The sequence below is a fragment of the Onychomys torridus genome, chromosome 17 (assembly GCF_903995425.1).
Source record: "Onychomys torridus chromosome 17, mOncTor1.1, whole genome shotgun sequence".
Taxonomy (NCBI): domain Eukaryota; kingdom Metazoa; phylum Chordata; class Mammalia; order Rodentia; family Cricetidae; genus Onychomys; species Onychomys torridus.
Window position 1 is genome coordinate 55,053,248 of NC_050459.1, and position 12,280 is coordinate 55,065,527.

The following is a 12,280-nucleotide window of genomic DNA, read 5'->3' on the forward strand; positions in this document are numbered from 1 at the left end:
AGCCCATACACTATGAACCCACCATACTGTAGCTCATGTCTACACATCATGGCATCTCTGTACCTTGGCGTCCCTATATCTCAACCTGCAGGAGACATGAAGTAGAAAGCTGTAAGCTTTATATGATGTGTTTAGAAGTCCTTTTTAAACTCTTTTAGGCCTTATGGAAATTCGAGAGCCCCATGTTGTTTTGCTGTGGTGTAATGCTTTTGTACACTGGTTTAATAAAATGATGGTTAGCCAGTAGCCAGGCAGGAAATATAGGTGGGTTAACTTGACAAGGAAAATTCTGGGAAGAGGAAAGCTGAGTCAGGAGTCGCCAATCAGACACAGAGGAAGAAAGATGTGAAGGGTGAACTGAAAAAAGGTACCAAGCCACATGGCTAAACATAGATAAGAAATACGGGTTAATTTAAGTTTAAGAGCTAGTGAGTAATAAGCCTGAGCAAACGTCCAAGTAGTTATAATTAATATTAAGCCTCTGTGTAATTATTTTATAAAAGGCTACAGGACTGTGGATATGAGATTTGTTCTGACCCTGGGCCAGGCAGGACACAGAAAAACTCCTGACTATACCTGACCTCATGAAATGGCTGAAATTCAACAAATCATTATGCTGAATATGCTATTTATGGTGGTTAGAATGTAATTGGCCACTATAAGCTCATAGGGACTGGCACTATTAACAGGTGTGGCCTTGTTGGAGGAAGCATGACACTGTGGTGGTGGGCTTTAAGGTCTCATATATGCTCAAGCCACACCCAGTGCCATAGTCTACTTCCTTGTGCCTGCATACCAACTGCAGCTCCTTCCCCAGCATCATGTCTGCCTTCATGCCTCCACGCTCCCCACCATGATGATAATGGACTAAACCTCAGAAATGGTAAGTTGCCACCTCATTTAAATGGTTCCCTATATAAGAATTGCAGTGATCATGGTGTCTCTTCACATGGATAGAAACCCTAACTAAGACACTGAGTATTTTGTCTCTTTAAACTCTGTAGAACATTTGCCGTGTTTCATAGTACCATTTTTCTGTGAAGGTAGAATCCAGAAACTCTCTTGCAAAGTCTCCCTGAAGTCAGACAACTGTGACATTTTATCAATGTCAGGCAGCATGTAAAATACCGTCTTCTCTGGAGTGTAAAATAGAGGAGACTTCATGGGAGCTGTCAGGGGTTGATCAGTATTTTAGTAAGTTTAGTCCTGAAACTGATTTTCTGGCCTCCCAAAGGTTTGTGAATGCTCTCAGATTTTTTAAACAGCTATGCTCTGTTCTTGTTAACTTCATCCCATTTATTTATATAGCTTTCTCTTTGTCTTTATCTTTCAATTCTGCAGTTATAAAGAACACCAGTAAAAGATAAACATCCATGCCTATTATTAGATAGAGATCTAGGACAGAATGACAAATGATTAAAATGAAAACTATATATGATGTAAATAATAAAAGAATCTTTCAAATTTTAATTCAGTCTATTTAATATCTAGGCATAGATTTGCTCAGATACTATGCAGTCACCTACTTATGTCAAGATATACTGATATCATTAGATAAATTTCCCCCAACATCCAAAATATATGATATAGCAGAAATGCAAGAGGTAAATAGAATGCTGCTGCCTAGCTTCCTTTCCTGATGCTTTAATACAATACTCTGATTAAGGACTCTAAAGATGAAAGGATAGATTTAACCCACAGCACAAAGTATATCATAGAGAAGTCAAGGCTGCAGGAACTTGAAGCAGCATCTCACCCACAATCAGAAACAGGAAGAGGTGAATGTAACATGAAGCCCTTTACCTCACCTTCTCATTTAGTACTCCCACATCCCTGTGCCCCACATAGAGTGATGTCATGTACAGGACAGGCCTACACACCTCAGTTAAAACAAGACAGTCTTGGACAAGCATGGCTGTTAATCTGGTTCCCAGGAGATTCTAGATTCTGTCAAACTGACAATTAAAAACAGCCATACTGTCTCCACGCCTTGTCAGTGATATACAAACACTCTACGTCACCACTTCTCAGCTGTAATCGTTCACTCATTGTCCTCATGACTCCCAAACATACTACAATGCATTAAGTACAATTTTAAAGCCCCTATAATCTGTAACTATTCCAACACTTTTAAAGTTCAAAAACTCCAAACTGTGATATTTATGTAATGCCTGGAACATACATAGATTCTCTCTTATCCTGGTCTGCTTTATGTCAAGGGTCAGAGAATCTGTTCAGCCTAGACTTTCTTCCTTTGGATGAACTTAGAGCTTCAAAAGATGGAGCCTGCAAGAGCAGGTATGTACCTTCAGGACACCTTTCTATTGTCCCAATGAAGCACATGAGTGTTCTCCTCTGCTGTACTTACTATTTTACCAATTAAAGCTGTTTCACAGAATCATCTTGAATTATGTCCTGTCTTGAAATTTTCTTTATGAAATAAATTAAGTCATATTTAAATTCAATTTAATTAAGGTCCTCAGGATATAAGTTAAATGGAGCCAGTTTCTTGGCCAAAATTTCTCAGAAATCACCACAAACTCCCCTTGAGAGAGTCCTAATTGCTCTCTGAACTGAACCTCATAAACAAGAAGTCTACTATCTACATATTTCTCTATTTTCTTACCTTTCAACTGAATAAGAGATTAACCTAGTAAATTCTGCCTACAGAAACCAAGGGTTTTCTTACCAAGGGTTTCAAACTGTTCTATATTGCTTCCAGAAAATATTTTCAGGGCTCCACCAAAAGGAAAAATCACATGATCAAGTTTATCACAGTGATCCACTCTCAGTAACAATTTTCATCTCAGTTTTTCAGATAAAAAGGTACCATAGAAAAATCAATTTAACAGAGGAAAGTGTTAATTTTAGCATATCATGACAGATCATTTAAGTCAATAGGACTTTTAACAGCTCTTCACAAGCCGCCAAAATCAGGACACAGAGGGAAAAATACAAGCATGCTTCTATTTAGCATGCTTTTATACAGTCCAGGAACCCCTTATGGGGAAAGTATGCCAATCTCAGTGTAACGTTTTCCCCCCACCTAAATAAAGAATCAAGATAATCTCGCACATCCCCAGAGTCTCAGATCCCACACAATTCTACATTCTTTCAAGTTGGCAATTAACACTATCACACAAAGTACAGAGAACTAAGCAGAGAATAGCATAAACTAAGTAAAGGGCAAGGGAACCAAGGAAGACTTCACAGAGGAAATTTTATATAAGCTGAATAGACATACTTCTTTATTTCTGTGTTATTTAAAAACAAACAAACAAACAAAAAAATCCTCACTGGGCGGTGGTGGCACACACCTGTAATCCCAGCACTCGAGAGGCAGAGGCAGGTGGATCTCTGTGAGTTCGAGGCCAGCCTTGTCTACAAAGCTAGTCCAGGACAGGCTCCAAAGCTACAGAGAAACCCTGTCTCAAAAAACCAAAAAAAAAAAAAAAAAAAAAAGTCAATCTTTACTCATTAATTAAAAATGCTACTGGTTAAGTTGTGAGCTTACAAAAACAGATTGACTTAAGATACTAATAACAACAAATATATAAAACTAATGTGGGATTACCTGCTACAATTTTCTGTATTGTAGGCTTCTATGCTTACCTCCCTCAGCTACCTTAAGAACTTTCTTTCCTTTTCAATAGGAAAATAGAACCTAGCCTGTCTCTAAGACTGAGTTCTGTGGTGATAGGATGTTCCCCAATATGTGCGCCCTAGTAAAATTATAAGTAAATTAGGTAGACATAGAGGCCAGAAAATGGTGGCACACATACCTTTAATCCTAGCATTCTGGAGGCAGAGATCCATCCAGATCTCTGAGTTCAAAGCCACACTGGAAACAGTCAGGCATGGTGACACACACCTTTAATCCCAAGAAGTGATGGCAGGAAGCAGAAAGGTATGTAAGGCATGAAGACCATTAACTAGAGTCTTGTTAAGCTTTTAGGCTTTTAGCAGCAGTTCAGCTGAGATCCATTTGGATAAGGACACAGAGGCTTCCAGTTTGAGGAAACAAGATCAGCTGAGGAACTGGTGAGGTGAGGTTAGCTGTGGTTTGCTCTGTTTCTCTGGTCTTTCAGCATTCACCCCAATATCTGGCTCTTGAGGTTGTTGTTGTTATTATTATAATGATTATTATTATTATTTATATATTATATATAGATAATGATAATAAGACCCTTTAAGATTTGTGCTACAGAGTTCAGTCCAATACAATTGAAATTTTCAATTCATTCAAACATGGGAGGATTCTATCTATAGTAAGAGAAAATTACATAAATGGATATAGAAACACTTGCAAAATTCTCCAAAGCTGTGATGACATGCAAGCTTCAGTTTATTGTTTTGAAGCTTACTTGCCTTCCTCCCTGTACTTCATGAAATATATTCTTACAGTCTTTTGACTAAATCTATTACCATTTCACAGGCACACATGATTACACACACCACAAAACAATGGTTATCAAACAAGGTAGACTACATATTCATTACTGTCTATCTCTAGCTTTGAAACTGGGTGACTGAAAACAATTTTAACTATTTAATTAGTACTCATTCTGTGTAAGGGTCAGGAAGGCAGGAGTAATTTGCTACATGATTCAAATCCAGAAACAGAACCTTATGGCACATACCACTGAGTCAAGATACTAGACTGAGCAAAGTCACACAAAAACTTAAGGAGGCTCAAATGATTAGTTTGCCATGGGGCTTACTCAGGTACCTGAAGAGTCAGCATTCAGTTTGAGTGAGAGAGCCTAAGTACATTTCAATGTATGTCTCAGTAATATTCCTATAACTAACTTTCCCAAATAATAAATTATGGGATAAGAGAAGGGGGGTTGGGCAAGAGAGAGAGATGACAAAGAGAATATTTTATATATATATGCACACACATACACACATACATACATACATGATAGATAGTAGAGATAGAGATTTTTTTTACTTAATCTCAGAAGTCTCAAAGCATTATTTCTGCCACAATCAACTTGTGAATTTGAGTCACTACAGAATTTTTAAATTTTATAAATTTCTGTCTTTTCAACTGAAGTCACTTCACACTACATTAGAAAGGGAAATATCTAATAGTCCTACCAGCTGTGATGCTTAGGAACCACAATAAGAAACAGCATGGCATGATATGAAGGTTCAATGGTGGCGTGCATACCTTAACAGTAACCAATAGCAGTCTAATTGAACTTAAGTCTCACTCAGCAGGAAGAAAATCATGCCTAATGTTAGAAATGTACTCAATTCCCCTAGGCTATTGAGGCCCTATATCTTAAAGGATAGCTATCTATTGTCACTTTCTGAAACAAGCATAATTCTTAACAGAATTTTGAGTTCTTATACTAAGACTCAGAGATTGGTGTGTCTCTTAACCCTCGTCATCATTTCAAAGCACAAGTGGTCAAGATATAAAGAAAACTGTGTTGCTCAAATTTCTAAAGGACTTATAATAAAAAAACTCAAAGCCAGATGTTAGGGTAAATGTTGAAAGATAAGAGAGACAAAGGAACAAGATATAGCCACGTCTTACCTCTAAGACTCTGAAGCCTGAAGAAGTTTTAGTCCCTGTCTCTTCACGCCTTATACATCTTTCTCTGCCCGGCTATTTCACTTCCTTCCTAGCACTGGGATTAAAGGTGTATGACTTCCCAAGGAAAGGCATGAGATCTCAAGTGCTGGGATTAAAGGTGTGTGCCACTACTGTGTGGCTCTGTTTCTTTCCTGGACTGACTCAATCTTATATAGTCCAGGGTGGCTTTGAACTCACAGAGATTATAGCCTGGCCTCTATGTTTAATCTAGTGGTTTGTTCTCTCCTCTGATCTTCAGGCAAATTTTATTAGCATATGCAGTATATCACTACAGAAATGATCAAGGGTACCAAGACTCATGATATATGAGGATATAGCTATGATGATATACAACATAATGCCTAAGACTCAGGAAATATTGTGGAGGAGAAGCAGCAAGATTGTAAATCACAAGGACGAGGAAGTCTGATGAGAGATTTTTGTCTCCTAGAAATTACAAGGGAGCTATATCAAAGATATAGTCACATATAGCTTCCTATACAGGACCTGAAAATGACACCAATATACATGCTTATGTTCAAGAGGAACCCTCATAGAGCCTCACCCTTAGACAAAGAATTAGAGGCAACTAAGGAATGTCAAAAGAGGGAGACATTGTCATCCTCAGGAAGATCCTCTAACTGTATACTCAACGTCAATGGACTCATTAGGTTTTGTTTATCTATCTATCTATCTATCTATCTATCTATCTATCTATCTACCTATCTACCTATCTATCTATCTATATGTATATATACATATATATATATATATATATATATACATATATATATATATATATATATATGTTATAATAATTTTAAAGTCATAAACCCTTGGGGATACATGGAAAAGAAGGAGGAAAGAAAAGAAAAAATGCAACTACATTTTAATTTTAATAAGTAATAAACAAAACAAAAGCAGCATTAAAATTTCTCTTTCTAGGGAAAAGAACAGAACATGTTTTCTGCAATACCAACCCTATGAAAACCCAAAAGTCACATGTAAACTATAAGCCCATTATCTGTTGCTGAATATGGAAATGAGCCTCTGCTCTTGCCTGTCTTCAAAAGATTGAAGAAGGCGATATCAGGAACAGTAATATGTATTGTAAGGTAAGTATGTCCAAGTCACCCAAAATATACCACACATTAAGTCATAAAAACAAACTTTAGTAAACTGAACAGGTTTTATTTATGTATTCTTTGGAATATATGTACATATGTATACTATACATGTACACATGAACATTCATACATGCATACAACCAAAATTAATGAAAAAAGAGGCCCCGAGTATGAAAGAAAGCAAAGAGGAGTATATTATAGGGCATAGAGGGAAGAAAAGGGGGAAAATTATATAATTATGTTATAATCTCAAAAGTAAAAGGAATAATTAAAATTAAACACAAAAATAGCAACCTAAGAGGGACTGAAAGAATGCAAAGTCTATCCTTGGCCATACCAGAGAATAACTTGACCATATGGAATAAAAATGTGAATTAACATAAGAAAATAACACAATATCTCCAAGTATTTGGAAATTAAATGACATATTCTGAACCCTCTGCAAGTGAGAGAAGTGTACAAGGAAATTAAATGTACAGAACTGAATAAAACTGAATAAAAATAAAAATGAAATGTATCCAAAAATGTGTAAAGAACTGGACATTTATGACATGTAATTCTTATTATGAGAGAATGTTATTCTAAAACAAGAATCTAATCTCTGCTAAACCTTAATCTTAAGAAATGAGAAAAAAAAAAACAATTCCAAAGGAGTAGGAAGCATATATTAACAAAGGGAAATGAGTAAAGGGATATAACATCAAAATAAAGATGAACCAGAACTCATCATCAAAGAACACTAAGAGTAAATAAACACATTGCTAAGTCTCTAGCAACACTGGCCAGCACGGGGGAAGGAGGCACATATCACAGGTTTTAGTCATGGAATAGGAGCTTTGGCTATGGACTTGCAGTCTTTACAGTTAGCAGTTGTAGTCCTTCCAATACCGAAACAAAGCTCTGAGTTCCTGTCCTCTATAGAAAGCATTCCTCTCTCAACTACAAAGTAAAGGACCATAAGGTTTCTCCACCTGGTTGCACTAGAGTCTGGAGTTCTCACTTCCCATTTATGTTCCTTTCTGTGCTGTGAAAGAAAATCAAAGCAAAAGAATTCAAGAAATGATGGAGCACCATCCCCACCCCCACATACACACACTTGCCTGCCTTCATGTTCTTTAATGAATGGGTGGTAATGAAAGAATGCTTTTTAGAATCTATAAGATGGTAGCCTATGGTCTTTAAGTGTCTGCATTTGCTGGTTTGAAGCTTTATGTTGGTGAAACTCAAGGTTGAGAATCTCAATCATTTTTGCACCCTTTGAGGCCACAAATATGTCCCAGCAATTTAACAGCAGTTACATTTGAATGTCCTGTTGCTTCAGAATGAATCGACATAATTCCTAGTTTTACAATTAAATTAAATTATTAATAAACGTGTCCTGCACAACAACACCAGAAAAAAAAAGAAAAATAAAAAAAGAAAGAGAAAAGGAATGAATCCTTTGTGGAATGGACCCATGTGATATGACTCATAGTTATTTCATATTATTCAAACTTGTTCCATAGCCTTTACAGAACAACCAAAAAATACTGTTATTAATTAATTTGCTTTTTGATGGTTTCACACGTGCATGTAATGCCTACTGAAAATTCCTTATCCTCCCTTCCATTTCCCTGCCCTTGATTAACCCCCTTTCTCCACAACTCTTGACATTTATGTCTGTTTGCTTCATTTTGTAACTCACTGGGTTGAGCCAGGTGTGGGAGGCCAGCTCCCACCTTTTCAAAGGTTCTTATGAAGAGGAGAGAGGGATAAGAAAATATCAGATAGAAAGATAGTGAAGAGGAGAAAGACAGAAACAGCATAGCTTCAGGAGGACCTGGATCAATACCCCATGGCCATTTCCATTTATTCAAAAGGGCTTTTTATAACAATGCTAAGGGACGGGGCAAAGACCTCCCTTTTGCTAGATCAAAATACACCACACAAACAAGTGTAGACCCTTCCAAACACCTGATAACCACAGCCCCTGTGGTCCAATCATCCCCTAATGGAGCCCTGATGAGCAAAGCAAGCTCAGATTCTGAAACCTGAGTAATTTGGGCCTCTACATTCAGATCCTGCTTTGTTCATGTGATTATACATGTGAGGCACAATCCTGGTGGGCTCGCAGTGGGTACAAAACAGATAGTTCCCCCACCCCTAGAATCTATCAATTGCTAGTAGCTCAGTGGCCAGTGATATGGCCTGATGAACTCTTCCCTTTTGCATGATGGTTGACAAGGTTAGACTTTTGTGGGCCCAGAGTAAGTTATCAAAGCCATTATTCATTCTTGACAGCAGTAGTTGTATCTAAATCTACAGGATGGCCTGTTGAAGTTCTTTATTCTACCTAGACACATACTTCTCATATCCCTCTTCAGCAATGTTCCCAGAGTGTTTGTGGTGGTAATGATGTTTGTTAAGGTTTGAACTCTCAACCTTCACTTACTCTCCACATCTTGAACAGCAATTAATCTCTGAATTCACAGTTGTTCACTTCAAAGAGTGACTTCCCTGATTAAGACAGAAACTAGTTTTCCCCATCTCCCACCATGGGGACAAGCATATGACACAGAAGGAATTTTAATTCTATGCCATTTCAGTTAAACAATACTGAATTTCCCCCACTGGAACCTACAATCTTCTGAGGCACTGGTTGTTAACTGAGCTTACAGTACCAGGTATGAGTTCCTCCTCATGAAGCAGGGCTCAACTTCTAATATGTTGTATCAAAACCAGATAAAGACACATACAAAATAAACATTTTTATAATTATTTTTATTTTATAATTAATTTAATTTTACACATCAGCCACAGATTCCCCTGTTCTCTCTCTTCCTACCCCCAAGCCTTCCTCCCCAATCCATCCCCCCATTCCCACCTCCTCAAAGGCAAGTTCTCCCCTGGGGAGTCAGCCCAACCTGGTAGATTCAGTTGAGGCAGATCCAGTCCCCTCCTCCCTACACCAAGGCTGAGCAAAGTGTCTCAGCATAGGCCCTAGGTTCCAAAAAGCCAGCTCATGCACCAAGGACAGGTCTGGCTCCCACTGCCTGGGGGGCTTCCTAAACAGTTCAAGCCAATCTAATGTCTCACTTATCCAGAGGGCTTGGTCCAGTTCCATTGGGGCTCCTCAGCTATCGGTTCACAGTTCATGTGTTTCTGCTAGTTTGGTTATTTGTCTCTGTGCTTTTTCTAATCATGGTCTCAATATCTCTTGCTCACATTAGCCCTCTTCTTTCTTATTGATTGGACTCCTGGAGCTCCACCTGGGGCTTAGCCATGGATCTCTGCATCTGCTTCCATCAGTCACTGGATGCGAGTTCTATCATGACAGAGTGTTCGGCCATCCAATCACCAGAGTAGGTCAGCTCAGGCACTCTCTTGACCATTGTCAGTAGTCTATAGTGGAGGTATCTTTGTGGATTTCTGGGGACCTCTCTAGCACTCTGCTTCTCCCTATTCCCATAGAGTCTTCATTTATCATGGTATCTCTTTCTTGGGGAAAAGATCTTCACCAACCCCACATCTGACAGAGGGCTGATATCCAGAATATATAAAGAACACAAGAAATTAGACATCAAAATACCCAACAGTCCAATTAAAAAATGGGCTATAGAGCTAAACAGAGAATTCTCAACAGAAGCTCAAATGGCTGAAAGACATTTAAGGAATTGCTCATCATCCTTAATCATCAGGGAAATGCAAAACGACTCTGAGATACCATCTTACCTGTCAGAATGGCTAAGACCAAAAACACTGAAAACAGCTTATGTTGAAGAGGATGTGGAGCAAGGGGAACACAAACTTGTTCAGCCACTTTGGAAATCAATATGGCACTTTCTTAGAAAATTGGCAATCAACCTCCCTCAAGACACAGCTATAGCCACTCTTGGGCATATACCCAAGGAATGCTCAATCATACCACAAGGACACATGCTCAACTATGTTCATAGCAGCATTATTTTTAATAGCCAGGACCTGGAAACAACCTAGATGCCCTTCAACTTAAGAATGGATGAAGAAAATGTGGTATGTATACACAGTGGAGTACTACTCAGCAGAGAAAACCAATGACATTATGAGGTTTGCAGGCAAATGGGTAGAACTAGAAAATATCATCCTGAGTGGAGTAACCCAGATTCAGAAAGACAAACATGGTATGTACTCACTCATAAGTGGATACTAGATATAAAGCAAAGGATAACAAGACTGCAACTCACAACTCCAGGGAGGCTACCTAGTAAAGAGGACCCTAAGAAAGACACAGGGATTGCCCAGTGACAGAGAAATGGATGAGATCTACATGAGCAAACTGGGGGTGAAGGATGGCAATGGAGGACAAGGGCCAGGGGAAAGAGATCTTAGGGGAGCAGGAGGTCCCAGCTGAATCAGGAACAAAATAAAATTATAGGCTAATTTCCCTGATTATCATAGATGTAAAATTCTCAATGAAATAGTAGATACTATATTCAAGATTCTACCAAAAAGAGCATCCATCATGTATGAGTTGGCTTCATACCAGACATGCATGATGGTTCAACATGTGTAAATCAATGCGTGTAATACACCTAAATGGACTCAAAGACAGAAAATAATGGTTATCTCAATACATGCAGAAAAGTAATATCCTGATAAATGTAATGGAGAAGCTAGAGATAGAGGAAATATATTTTAACAAAATAAAGGCTATTTACCAGAAACCTATATTCAATCTCATGCTAATGAATAAAAATTCAAAACATTACTACTAAGATCTCATAAAGAGATAAAAGTATCCATTGTCTCCTCTACTAGAGATAAGAGAGGTAAGCAAAAGAGAGATATGCATAGGAAGTGAAGAAGTCAAATAATCAACAAATGTATTTTTTAAATATTCATTTATTTTATTTATTATGTGCATATCCTGTGTATATAAAATTCTACCAGAACAACTATCATTCTAAGTCAAGGAATAAACTGACTCAAGATACATTCTTACATCAAATTAATGAATATTCATATAGTAAGTTTAAGAGCATATTAGTCCATGTCTCAAGGACTAAGAGGTTTTGTAAATATTTGACATGCTTATTTTAAATTTCATGACTTTAATACAATTATTGTTTTAGTGCATCTGAACAGAATAAAATTCCTTAAAAATATATTCTTAAACATTGGATTTTAACATTTTATGTCTATGACTTATACCCATTGAAATTTACATAATTATAATGAATGTTTATTGAAAAATTTGAAAGGCTTTTATCTTTAAAAATCATCAATAAATAGCTCAATTTAAAGAATAAAACCACAAATTTAAATTGCCTCATTGGCCACTTCCCAGGGTCATCATCTCAGTAATCAATTTATTTAATCAAATTCATCCTCCAGTTTAAACGTTGAAAAGTGTTTTCTTAAGAATTACAGTAATTGAACTGATTGATGTGTTTCTCATACTTATTATAGCTTTTAGAGTCCATCTACTGAATGTTTTACTTCGGTCAAAAGATCTATTTATCAAATTATATATTAAATATACTGTGAATTTTCTTAATCAAGGATAACCCCCCCCAAAAAAAAAACAGCATAACACAACAACTGCAAA